At 40.7% G+C, this 13,812-nt stretch overlaps 1 protein-coding gene across 1 annotated transcript in view; it reads right to left on the reverse strand.

Moving 5' to 3' along the window:
- Positions 1-13,812, reverse strand: part of plxna4 (plexin A4) — a 659,145-nt gene that overhangs the window by 272,246 nt on the left and 373,087 nt on the right.

The raw sequence follows: 13,812 nt of genomic DNA on the forward strand, positions 1-13,812 counted from the left end.
CTAAACAAGGACTAAAACAGGATTGAACCAGGACTAAACCAGGAATAAACCGGGAATAAACCGGGAATAAACCAGAACTGACCCAGGACTAAACTAGGTCCCGGTCTAAGTCCCAGTCTGGTCCCAGTCTGGGTCTGATCTCAGTCCTGGTCTCAGTTCCGGTCTCAGTCCTGGTCCTGGTTTCAGTCCCGGTCTGGTCACGATCGCAGTTACGGTCTCAGTCCTGGTCCTAGGTCTGGTCCCAGTCTCAGTCCCAGTCTCAGTCCCGGTCTCAGTCCTGGTCCTGGTCTCAGTCCCGGTTTGGTCACGATCTCAGTCCCAGTCTCAGTCCTGGTCCTAGGTCTGGTCCCAGTCTCAGTCCTGGTCCTAGGTCTGATCCTAGGTCTTGTCCCAGGTCTGGTCCCAGACTCAGTCCCGGTCTCAGTCCCAGTCTCAGTCTCAGTCCCGGTCTCAGTCCTGGTCCTGGTCTCAGTCCCGGTTTGGTCACGATCTCAGTCCCAGTCTCAGTCCTGGTCCTAGGTCTGGTCCCAGTCTCAGTCCCGGTCTCAGTCCTGGTCCTAGGTCTGATCCTAGGTCTTGTCCTAGGTCTGGTCCTAGGTCTGGTCCCAGGTCTGGTCCCAGACTCAGTCCCGGTCTGGTCACGATCTCAGTCCTGGTCCTAGGTCTGGTCCTAGGTCTTGTCCCAGTCTCAATCCTGGTCTGGTCCAGGTTTACATCCTGGTCTAATCATGGTCTCAGTCCTGATTCAGTCCGTATGCGGCGCAAAAGTCCGGCATCGCAGTTTAAGTCATGGAAACGGGAAATGGTCGTTACCCGTTTTTTTCCATTATTCATTTAAACACAAAATCGAAAAATGAAAAAACGAATCTTTATCCGTTTTTTCATTTTGGTTTTGGAGACAAATAATGAAGAAAATAGTTGCTTTTTCATTTTCTTATTTTTAGTTTTATTTTGAAAAGCGAATGAATGAATGACACATGGATCCCAGTGCCTTACAGAGCCTGGAAACCCGATCCAACCTGACGAGTTTGGACGGGTTTGGACAAATATTTAGAACTTATGATCTGGCTCGGGTCGGACTCGGACTCATCAATGTGCCACTCGCTTTGAGACTCTTAACTGCACTTCTAGTTTAGACACAAGTCAAAACTGTGCTGCTATTATTTGTGAAATGTGAAGTGACCACCACCCGCTGGATTTGGAAGAACATTTTCCATTTTCCATTCATTTTTTCCCCATCAACTTTCCAATAAAAAATGTAAAGTTGGAAAGCTTGCACAGGTTTAGTCAGCTATATGATAACAAATGACCACACAACCTATAATTTTATGTAAGATTTGCTCCTGAGACTTACAAAATGTATAAATAGTTAAATTTATTAACACATTTCGCTGAGTCTTGTGTTTTAAACGAGCTTTTTGGAGTGTTTATTAGATACCACGTAGCTGATTAACTTCCACTGTGCCTTTAGACTCTTATATTTGAAGTATATATATAAAATGGATAAAGATATTTGTATAAAAAAAAAAAAGGATGGAAAATTTACTTGTGAAACCATTAGAGTTACCGTTTGAGTATTTGAGTAACATCATTGACTTATTCTTTCACTTTCAGCACTTGCAATACTAATTATTGCTCTGACATAACTAGACCACTTCCACCGATGACGCAAAAAAACATCCCAACACAAACCCATGTGGCTTTCCAAATGTCGTGATAAAGTATGTTTTTACAACCGCCGAAGCGTGCGAGCCTGAATGTGCATAACCCTAATGGCTCCATATGGGGACAGCCACCAGGGACAGAGCTCCATTTATGATGATGTATAACCCTGCCAACGCAGACTGGCACTGACTGGCACTGATTGGCACGGGCCTCAGTGACCAGGCACAAGGGACCAGGAGAACTACACTGTAAAAAAATAAATAAATAAAACATATCTACAGTAGTTCAAATTACTTCTGAAAATGTGTCTTGGTTTGAGTAGTTTTGGTGCCACTTAGCTTTAAAAATACACCTTCGCTAGAATTATTTGGATCATTTCCGCCCTGGAATTGCCAATATCTACTCAACTAAAAGGTAAAAGGAGCTTTTAACTTGAAAACTACCACTTCATGACATCACAAGGTGGAAAAGAGCATTCTGATAGTAAATATGACTCAAACACAACTCCAGGTGTAAAGGTGCAAAAAACCCAAGGCACTCACTGGTTAAAATAAAATGCCTTTATTAATTTACGGCATGTTTTAATAGACAATTTACAAAATCCCGACGCATTTCATCCTATGGTTTTTCTCAAGGGACAAACAGAATTGAGAGCAAACCATTTGAATTAAATACCGTATTTTCCGGGCTATCGGGAGCGCTCTTAAGCCTCCATCCCCATTAAAAAACGACCTCGCCCCACAGTCCAGAGAGCCCTATACACGAATCCACTCGGGTGTCCCAACACGACTTCAGTAAACTACAAAGCCGCACCACCCGCAGCGCACGCAAACACGCACGGAGCAGACAGCGACCGCATGACGAAAAACACCCACAGTCACACTCATCGCCGACGAGGAACGGAACGAAGGAACGAACCGAAAAAGCGAGTGCAATGTGCCACTTCTAGACACGACTGAACAACTGAGTCACTGCGAACACGCCGACAATCCAGCGGTCCCAGACAGCACCCTCCCTACACGCCACAACTGAACAAAGCCCAGAGTCACCGTGAACGCGCCAAACAAAGTCCAACTGACCCATTCAACTGTTGTGTTTCATTTAAAGTCCAGGGCGGTTTACATGTGAAAAAAGTTCGAAAATAGACCGTTCAATGACAGTGCGCCTTATAATCCAGAAGCGCCTAATAGCCCTGAAAATATGGTACAAGAAACCCACCAATAGGGCTGCTCCACCTGGAAAAGGAGGAGTGGAGATTCACCTGTGGGCATCACCTAATAACGCCGCAAGATGGCAGTGTTAAAACTGTGGGACGTCATAGGGTATATAAAAACTCAGTATGTATAAAAATATATAAAATATATGCAAAAAATACCATTCAGTTCTAAAAAAACACAGCGAAGTCCAAATCTTCATTGAGCCCCGGATATTTTTTTGCCTGTAATTTATAAATCCAGCAGGTTTCACACTGTTTTGAGTTTTGTAAAGAGTCTGGTATGTGATCAAACTCCAGGTATGTTTTTGTTTTGACAGTAACATCATTATAAAGTGGACAAAAGCTCACAAGTGCCAATATTGTGTAAAAAAAAGAAAGGTTAATTTGTTATTTGTTAAAGATAATTTTGCTTTAAATAGGTAGAATTATTAAACCTATAGTCCAAGAAACAAAAGAGGGAAAAATCACTTATAATTTAATAGACACTAAAGAATAGGAGTGTGCAAAAATATTGAAATATTGTATTGTTTAATATGATGATACAGTATCGATCTTTTAGAGTATATTTTTGGTGTATTTTACTAAATTATTTTGTTACAGTGCTACAGTTTTGTTGCTTGTTCAGAGGAAGGAAACTCATTTATACGACACATTTGATATTTTCACTGTTTTGATGATAAAACTGTTTGTGTTTCGTATGAACTTTGCACAAGAAGTGGTTTAACGAAGACTTTTAGTATCACAGCCAAGATTTAGCCTTTATTTTTTATTGAACCGTATCAAATTGATTTGAACTATATCGTATCGAATCGAAAGTGTGCTGTATCGAGATATGTATCGTATCATGGCCTATGTATCGAGGTATGTATCGTATCGGCAACTTCTTAATGATACCCAGCCTTACCAAAAACGCTAAATGAGTAAACTAAAAATACAGTAAAATAATCCTCCTCATGATCAATAAACACATCTTAAGATTTGAAGAAGGGTCACATGCATTTTTAGTCTTCAAATTTGTCAAATCCACACAAAAAAATACTCAAAACATCAAAATAAACGTCAACATTCTAAAATAATTTCATTCCATGTTATGTACGCTAGATGTATTTTGTTCTCTTTTTTTTCCCAGTGTAAATCCTAACCGGGTCCCCGTTCCCGTCGTCATGGAAACAGCATGGTGCCATAATAGGAGTCACTGTGGCACTTTTGATTAATGAGGCTTCGGCTGTGGATGACCGCTGTCACTCAGAGCGCTCAGGGCTGACAGGCGAGACAGACACGAGACAGGGCCATATGGGGCTCATACTGGGGTCGCCATGGAGACGCACTCAACTATTGTTATGTACACTGCAAAAACACACAGCAACATATACGACTTAAAATGAATGAGTTAAGCATGTTTGTATAATTTTGCATTCTTCTTGTACTGATATTTTTGCACTCTTCATTTGCCCATACTGTATATTTTGTATATATCCAGTAAAAGTGTATACCGTATTTTTTGGACTATAAGGCGCACTTAAAATCCATACATTTTCTCAAGAATCAACAGAGTGCCTTATAATCCTTATGTATTAATTCTGGTTGTGCTTACTGACCTCAAACCGATTTTATGGCGCACAAAAATCTGTCAAAATGTGCGACTTTGGTAAACTACAAAGCCGCACCGCTTGATGGACTGTCGGAGCATTACGTCTATCATAGTCAGGAGCCTTATAGTTTATGCAAATGAGCCATGTGGGTTTAAGTTTTGTTTCTGTAAAGTGTAAACAAATGTGCGCAAAGGTGCATTCAACACATTATTACTCAATGTATATTTGAGTCCTCCTCATAGGTAATAAAATAAACTTAAATTATCCACCCACATTTACATTCATAAGACACTTTCACTGTGAGCATGAATTCTTCCTCTGCTACTTTCCAGATTTGTGTTAAATTTACAACTATATTTTCCATATATTTGAGCTTCCAGTGTTTTCGTTAAGTGATATACAAATGACATCTCCATACCTCCTTTACCCTGGAGCACGTACAACAGCCACGAGTTTCCTATTATATACTGTATGTACTTTTGCCTTATATATATATATTCCCTGTACCAAGGTTTCATGTGCACACACGCCCATTTTACTCATTATCATAAAACTATAAATACTGATGGTTTCTTTTGTCTGGGACTTCCTGGGCCGCTCGCGAAGATGTAACACGGAACATCCTGATGCTGTTAAACTTCTTTCACGTAACTATTCATCTGGCTATGTTGTCGATTTTTATCAACCATGTTCTCCGGATAACATTCACCAAGACAGGGAGGCGACGCCGGGCGAATTACGCCACGATCTGCCGATGGATCGTGGACGCCTGGGCTAAGGGATCAGTCTCAAGTGTCGTCCGTTTGTTTCGCTTAATGCACTTTATAGTCTAGTGCGTCTTATGTATGAAAATAGACGAGAGAATTCAACATTATTAATATTGCGCCTTATAATCCGGTGCGCCTTATAGTCCAAAAAATACGGTAGATACTTTTTTATTTACCTTGTTTTTATGGTAAATGCTCACATTTTCATACAGCGCTTTTCCACCTTCAAGGCTCTCAAAGCGATTTACACTGGGGCGAGGTGGGTTAAGTGTCTTGCCCAAGGACACAATGACAGCATGCATCTGTGGAAGCTGGAATCACACCACCAACTAGTGATGTTTTTGTCGACAATGGGATTTGAACCGCCAACTTTCGCCCTTTTTAACGCATCCACTTGTTTTATTTTTATCATAACTTTTACTACAACTATTCATCATCATTGTTACATTATTAGTTTGATTTTATTTGAATTTATTTAACTTATTTATTCGACTCAAAGCCCAAAAAGCGGGTCTGAGGACACGGGATGTTCTGGTCCAGTTCTCCATTTGCTTGTTTTCTGTTAATGTCGGTTAATCTGTCTGTCTGGTATTGACCAATGTCTGTTTCTCTGTTTGATTTTCTAATTTTCTGTTTGTTAAATCAATGATGTTGTTAAGCCCTAAAGAGGCACCTGCTGTTGTGATTTTGGGCTAAACAAAAACTAAATTGAATCATATAAAAAGCAATTTCTCAACAATAAAAACACAAATGGACACAGCGGCGAATCAGATCTTGTAATCGGTAACAGGAATTTCATAAACCCGTATCAACGATTAAGCCTTTTTTGATCAATAGAGCTATTAACAATGAACTCAGGGTAAAATAAAGATCCACAAAATGTTATACCGTAATTTCCGGACTATAGGCAAGTTTCATTGTTGACAAAAGCGGAAATATTTTGGTCGGTGGCAAGAAACACGGTAGCGGTCAAATACAGTGCGTAACCTCGCGTATTTATCCCCAATAATGGTAAATTCCTGTTGCATTATCGGATGCACAAATAGAAGCACGGAAGAAGGAAAATGTCTTTTTCATATTCCGAGTGAAAAGAACCGCCAACGGTGAATTAAATGGCTTCCAAACATCTACAGAGCAAACGTAGAAGATCCTCGCAAACCGTGGACTCCAACAAATTCAGACCGCGTGTGTTGGGCCCATTTCTTGACAGGTTTGTGCATTTCTGTTAAATAAATTATTTTAATGTGTAATTTCAATACATTTTAAGGTAAAATTTGTCGTCTTTTTGACAGGACAGCCGCGTCGTGATCCGAATCATCCGGACAACACACCGCAACTGAATTTGGGACACAAATACCAGAAAAACAAGGTCACGCTCAAAGGATTGCTGAATCGCTTCCAAAGACAAAACAAACGATTCCGTAGCGACGTAGCAACAGTTTCTGATAAATCCCAGGATGAAATTACCACATGTACTTCTTCACATCCGATCCTAACTTAGAATCCACAATTTCTCACGAAAACTCAGTGCCACAAACCAGCTTGAACGAACCTACTGAAAAGAGTGTTCAGACCAAATAGAAACGGAATATGAAAAAGACCTTTTCCTTCTTCCGTGCTTCTATTTGTGCATCCGATAATGCAGCAGGAATTTACCATTATCGGGGATAAATACGCAAGGTTACGCACTGTATTTGACCGCTACCATGTTTCTTGCCGCCGACCAAAATATTTCCCAGTATGTGATGCGCGCTTTTAATAACAATGACGTCAGCTGAAACTCGCCTATAAGTCGCATCCTTTTTCTCACACTTTGAACCCTGCGTCTAATAAAACGATGCGACGAATATATGGACGGATTCTTTGTTTGGCACATTATACATTCATATATACGGTCCTGAGTGCAGAAAATGCCGCTGTCTGTGCGGATAACACATGGATCTAGGGTTAACGTGAAGTTGCAATGTTGTCAGCACTAAAACAGTTTATCGCCGTGTGATAAAATAAGTTATGATGCTGAATTAACATTAGTGAGGGGGATACGTCTTACCCGTATGTGTAAATGACGAGAAGAAACGTCTCAAACTCCAGTAGCTGGACATCCACTCATACCTGATTGACAAAACTAGCCTAGACCATTGAGAAAGCCTGAAACCTGCTGAAATCCTCCAAGACACTGACATGATACAGACAGGACAGAGGCTCTTTCTGCAGGAGACATGCGCAGTAGAGCATGAGGAGAGACGGGGGTGATGCGCCGAGGAAGATGCTCGTTTGATTGTGTTTTGAACAGTTATTTTGCGCTTCATACACACACCCTCCTCATGGAAAACACACGAAGAAATGTAGATGATGCAGCTTTTAAGTTAACGACGAATGAAGTGGCTGTGGAAGAAGTAAACACAGCTGCTGCACGTGAGCTCGACATCAGTGAGTCGATGGTGAGATTTTGTCGACGGCAGCGTGACGAACTGACTTATATTCAGCTGCGGCCTATATATGTACAATTTTTTTTTTTTATTTTTTTTTATTTTGTTGATGCGGCTTATATTCAGGTGCGCTCAATAGTCCAGAAATTACAGTAGTTTATATACAAAACTGACTCTTGTGAGATTTAAGTCATGTTATAATGTTGTTACCTCATCAAAAACAGACCTGGAGTTGTGTTTTGTTTCATTCACACATGTCTGAGTAACTCTTTATTATTAGTCTGTCAGCTCAAAATGCTTTGTTCCACCTTGTGATGTCATGTAGTGGTAGTTTTCAAGTTAACATCTACATTTTTTAGTTTAGTTCAGTAGAGATTGGCAATTCCAGAGCTGAAAATATCCAAATGATTCTAGTGAAAGTGAGTTTAATCGTAAAAAGAAGGGGAAAATATTACCATAATTTATATTTTGAATGCCACGAAACAAGCAAATTCATATTCATACATAGTCATTCACTTTCTCCATACATTTCACATTAATTACCTTTTAAAACTAAAACTGTGTGTGACCATGAAGCAAAGTTAGGCTCAAAGAAAGACTCATTAACATAAAAAAATACCAAAACAATTTCTTTTCATAATTACTTCCAATCTTTCTTACAGTTTCATTGTCGCTTTTTCCAGCTCTGTTTTGTCTGAGAGACGAGAATAAATAAATAAGCCACATTTAAAACCAGGATTTGTCTTTGTCTGTCTGAGTCCAATCTTTTGATAAACAATGAAAGTGCATCTCTGCTTCAGGAATCAGAATCAGATCCTGCGATTCTTTCTTCTGAACCTTTGTTTACATTAGATAAAGGCAAAGAGTTCACAATGGAGCCAGAGAGAGAACACGGATATGCGTTGTTGTTTCCCTGTCTCTCACTCGTCACTGCAAAAATATACTGGATTTTGTTTCAGGAATATGGCCTTTAAAAAATCTGAAAGTTCATTTTGATTTGACGAGATTAGAGATTTGGATGGTTGTAAAGTTAAGACTACAACTATAACTGTAATATCGGTACGTAAAAGTCTGTATTTGATTTTTCATTTCATATTTATTCATTTTCTTTATTTTATTTTTACCTTTTTATTATTTACTGGTATTCTTGCTCTTGTTTGATTTGACTAGTTTTACTGTCTTAATGAGGACTAGTAGAGTTAAGTAGAGCTTTACTTTATATTTCTATTGGATTCTATGTTTTATCTGTATTGTGCAGCACTTGGGAAACTGTTTTGTTTATGAAATATGCTGTAGAAATAAAGTGGCTTGGATTTGATTTAAAGGTTTAAGTTAAAACATTCACATTACTCCTTCGGTAACATTCATGAAATAGTCATCTTTCTGCATACATTTTTTTTTTCTTGGACATTTTTGGGGAAATTTGATGAGTTTTCTTGGCCTCTCTAGTGGCGAGATGCAGTCACTTCACGGAAAACAACTGCAGGTGCATTGTGGGAGATGTAGTAGCGGCACAGAGTCACAATATAATAATAAATTATACCTTTTAACCCCTTGTGGGCCACATAAAATGGCTTGGCAGGTCGGATGTGGCCCGCGGGCCTTGGCCTTGCCACATGTGCACTAGAGCAGGGGTGTCCAAACTTTTTTCATCAAGGGCCACAATATCTAAATACAGACTGATATAGACTGATGCTCAATACAGTGAATAATTGAAAATATGTGTATGTTTAACACGTTAGAATGAACCATCAGTCCCCCCTCACTCTTTATCCCATCGTCAGTGGGTACTTTCATTTATGGACATTGCTTTACTTAGAATTGTCCACAGCGCGTATCCATAATGCAAAAGAAAAAACTATTCAGTTTTGGAACCAAACAATATCTGATGTAAAAACCTCCTTGTATATATTAGACCATTGAGCGGCTAAGTGATATTGTTGTTTTGGGTTTGTCTAAGTTTGATGTGGTAGATTTAGATGAGCACTAATCTTTCCTTTATTTAATTTCGTCCTGGACCTGTTGTGTTGTGTTGGTTTGTGTATTGTTTATTTGTTATATTAAAAATCAATAAACATTTGGTAACAAAAAAAGAATGAACCATCAGTCTTTACTCATGCTAAGATCCTTAAAACCACACACTAAATATTAAATATTAGCTTTAACAAGGTAGATTTTCAAAAAAACTTACAGTAAAAAGTGAATTCTCAGTTGTTGAAAGGTCATTTGGGCCAATTCACCTGGAAGCCGGGCCATAGTTTGGACATGTCTGCACTAGAGGATCTGCTTTGTCTCGTCTGAAACCAATATCGATGCTTACCTGATATCAACAAACTGAAAACAGAATTTATTTCCTTTAAACATAAACATCGTATGTTAAAAATATCCATATGTGCTTTATAACTGATGTTTATCATTTTAAGAAACCACAGAACAGCTCTGTTAAAATGGTTTAATATTATGAGATGTTTTGGGCCAACATTATCCAGTAAATAAGGCATTTGACACCAGTCTCTTGCCATTTTTGCTACTTATTAAAAATGTATTATTACTATTTAAATTTTTGCTTCTTGTTATGATATTATATTGTGATGTGTGAGCTCCTGTGTCCAAATAATGTCCCTTGTGGATCAATAAAGTTTGTCTAAGTCTAATTTCCAGACCAAAACGGGACATCGGTTGAACTGATATCTTGGAACCGATATCTGATCTTCCAAAATGTCCAATATCGGCGCCGATATTCGATTCCTGCGTCGTATCGGTGCGTCCCCAGTTTAAGAATCAAACGTTTTGAAGAATACATTTTTAAAGTTTTTCCTTTTCCTCTTGCTGTCTGTCTCTGTTTTTTGAAATAAGTGCAAGATGTTTAATGCCGTACTGCGGAGCATTAACATCTCCATGGAGACGAGCAGGTGACAGAACTCATACCAGAAAAGCGAAAAACTTAAACGTTTCGTCAAACCTTCTCAAATTTTGTCGAAAATTATAACCTGGCTACAATTTTTTGGAAGAATAAATTTCATCCATTGATAAAAAAAAAAAAAAAAAAAAAACACAACTTTTTCCTCATCTTAAGTCTTAATTTCCTCTTTTCTCTGCCGCCCGTCTCCTGTCACTCACCCACGGCGAGATGCACACGCTCCCTCTTTCCTCCCACCACCACCACACACACTTTTGGCCCCTTCTTTTATGAGAAAAATTGCAGGAGATTTGGTGCCTGAACGACCCAGTGCACCCCTTGTCTCCCCCATCTCGATTTCCCATTCATTTCATGCTATCTTCTCCGGAGCATTGACGGAGCAGCCTCGGGTTTCTCTCACTGTGGTCGTCCTATCATATCAGCAGGGATAAATACAAAGAATTGGAGAACGGCATTTCAGGTGAGCAAATGACAGCCATTACGCCCAGCACTCTCCCCTCCGCGCACAATGGGACGAGATAGAAGCTGGGGGAATATAATTATGCTTTTAAAAGGCGCAGATCACACAAGTGCTTGATGCTTTAATGTCTGGAGATAGAGACGTGGACTCAGAATGCATAAATTACCCCCAGTGACTTCTATAGTAGGAGCTCGTCTTTTATCTACGCAAGATGCAGGTCAAATGGAGATCAGGGGAGCTGTTGATAAAGGTGGGATTTGACGGGAGAAGAGCTGAGGTTTTCAATCAGAGGTACATGGACAGTTTTAAAGAGGGGACTTTGAATTGTCATAAATGATCTTGTCCAGAAATATGTCTGATTTCGTGTATGAAAAACCGGATAATATGTCTGATTTGTTCACAATAGGTGATCCATCCGTCCATTTTCTTCCACTTATCAGAGGCCAGGTCATGGGGGCAGCAGTCTAAGCAGCAAACTCCAAGACTTCCTTCACCCCGGACACTTCTTCCAGCTCTTCCAGGGCGACCCCAATGCGTTCCCAGGCACAGCTGAGAGCCACAGTTCTTCCAGCAACCCAAAACATGCTACACAGGTCTCCAGGAAGAACAGTTGATAGCCAAGGTCAGTTAAATACAATCAATCAATGAATCTGGACGACAGGTGGAAAATGGCACTGATGCTACAACCTGGTACAAAGCATCTCTCCTGTTAAGGTTAATGTGAAAATTGTGCGCTGTCCCCGTCTCAAATAAATAAATAAATTAGCGTGTCCTCGGTCGTCCTCGGGACCTCCTTCCGGTGGGACATGCTCAGAACCCCTCCCAAGGAAGGCGCCCAGGGAGGCATCCAGAACAGATGCCCGAGCCGCCTCAGCTGCTCCTCTCGACGTGGAGGAGCAGCGACTCTACTCCGAGCTCCTCCTGTGTGAATGAGCTCCTCACCCTATCTCTAAGGGAGCGCCCAGCCACCCTGCGGAGGAAACTCATTTCGACCGTTTGTATCCACGATCTCGTCCTTTCGGTCATTACCCAAAGCTCATGACCACGACTCGTGACAGTAGGAACAAAGACTGACCGGTAAATCGAGAGCTTTGCCTTTCAGCTCAGCTCCCTCTTCACCACAACGGTCCAATATGGCAACCACAGCGACTAGTGATCATAGTACTTAAAAATGCGTAACATCATCGTCACTAGGTCACGTTACAGGTCAGATCTGTGGATAGGCGACACCCTTGCAGTAAAAATACAAGTTTTTCAAGGTATTTTTGATCAATTAAAACACCTGGAATGCAATAAAGTCTGGAAAGCTAAGTTTAATGCAGGAAAGGCAAAATAAGTAGCAGACCTCCTACCAAAAGGAGCATTTTCATGTTTTGTTATATTTTAAGTTTTAGTTAAGTTTAAAGGTAAGAAACACCAAAGAAGATTACCGTATTTTCCGGGCTATTATACGCACTCTTAAGCCTCTAACACCATCAAAAAACAACACGAATCCACTCGGGTGTCCCAGCACGACTTCAGGAAACTACAAGGCCGCACCACGCAAACACACACGGAGCAGACAGCGACCGCGCAGCAAAAAACACCCGCAGCCACACTCATCACTCCGCATCAACGAGGAACGGAACGGAGGAACGAACCAAAAAAGCGAGTCCAATGTGCCTTTCTGAGCCACAACTGAACAACTGAGTCACTGCGAACACGCCGACAATCCAGCGGTCCCAGACAGCACCTCCCTACACGCCACAACTGAACAAAGCCCAGAGTCACCGTGAACGCCACAAACAAACAAAACCACTGACCCATCCAACTGTTGTGTTTCATTTAAAGTCCGGTGCGGTTTATTTGTGGAAAAAAGTTTAAAAGTAGACCATTTAATGACAGTGCGTCTTATAATCCAGAGCGCCTAAAGTGCAGAAAATACGGTATTTGAAAATGTGTAGTTCTTGCATTTATTTATTTATTTATTTAATGTCCAAATAGGCGACTTATGGATCCTTTTATTGCTGGTTCATTCTTTAAAACTTGAATAATACTAATTGTTCAGAGACACGATCACTCAGTCAATAATAAAATATCCTCATTAACGTTCAGTAATGGTCAAGTCCACATTTATTTTGCGATTTACGAATAATGTCTATTGACTTGAGTGGCGAAGGTTTGTGACTTTTAAAATATGGCACAAAACACAGGCCTAAGTATATGTTGAATGTATAAAGGAATGACCAAAACCGTATTGGACACGCAAGGTTGAAATCCACTGCACTGGTGAGCTGATGAAGTGGCCTGGTTCTGCTCCTCTTCCCCCCCCTCTCCTCAAACTACACTTCCCATGAGCCCTTGAGTCAACCCGCAGTAGAAAGTGATCATTTATTAAATCGTCCGGGACTTTTATTACCCACTAATTCCTCTTCCCCCTCTCCGCTTCCCTCCTTATCCCTCGCTCTTCCTGCTCCGGCCGCTTGTAATTAAACAGGGATTTCACCTGCAGCCAAACTCCGCCGCTTTAAAACGAGAAGAGAAAATGAAATGCGTGCAGTGCCGCTCGAGGCCTGCAGGGCGCTCTCTGCTGCTCTTATCTGTATTCACCTCCCTCAGGCAACAGCCGTCTCCCTCTTTCGACGCGGCACAGGCACGTTTGCTCATTCATCTACGCCATGCAGACGGCTCAGTGTGACGCTCGAACGACGGGTCACGGATTCTTAAAGGTGCATCACAAAATCAGATTTAATAAAGTCATATTGTGGGAGCATTCATTAAATC

The sequence above is a fragment of the Boleophthalmus pectinirostris genome, unplaced genomic scaffold, assembly GCF_026225935.1.
Source record: "Boleophthalmus pectinirostris isolate CB_2022bp ecotype Guang Dong unplaced genomic scaffold, ASM2622593v1 HiC_scaffold_18, whole genome shotgun sequence".
NCBI classification, from domain to species: Eukaryota; Metazoa; Chordata; class Actinopteri; order Gobiiformes; family Gobiidae; genus Boleophthalmus; species Boleophthalmus pectinirostris.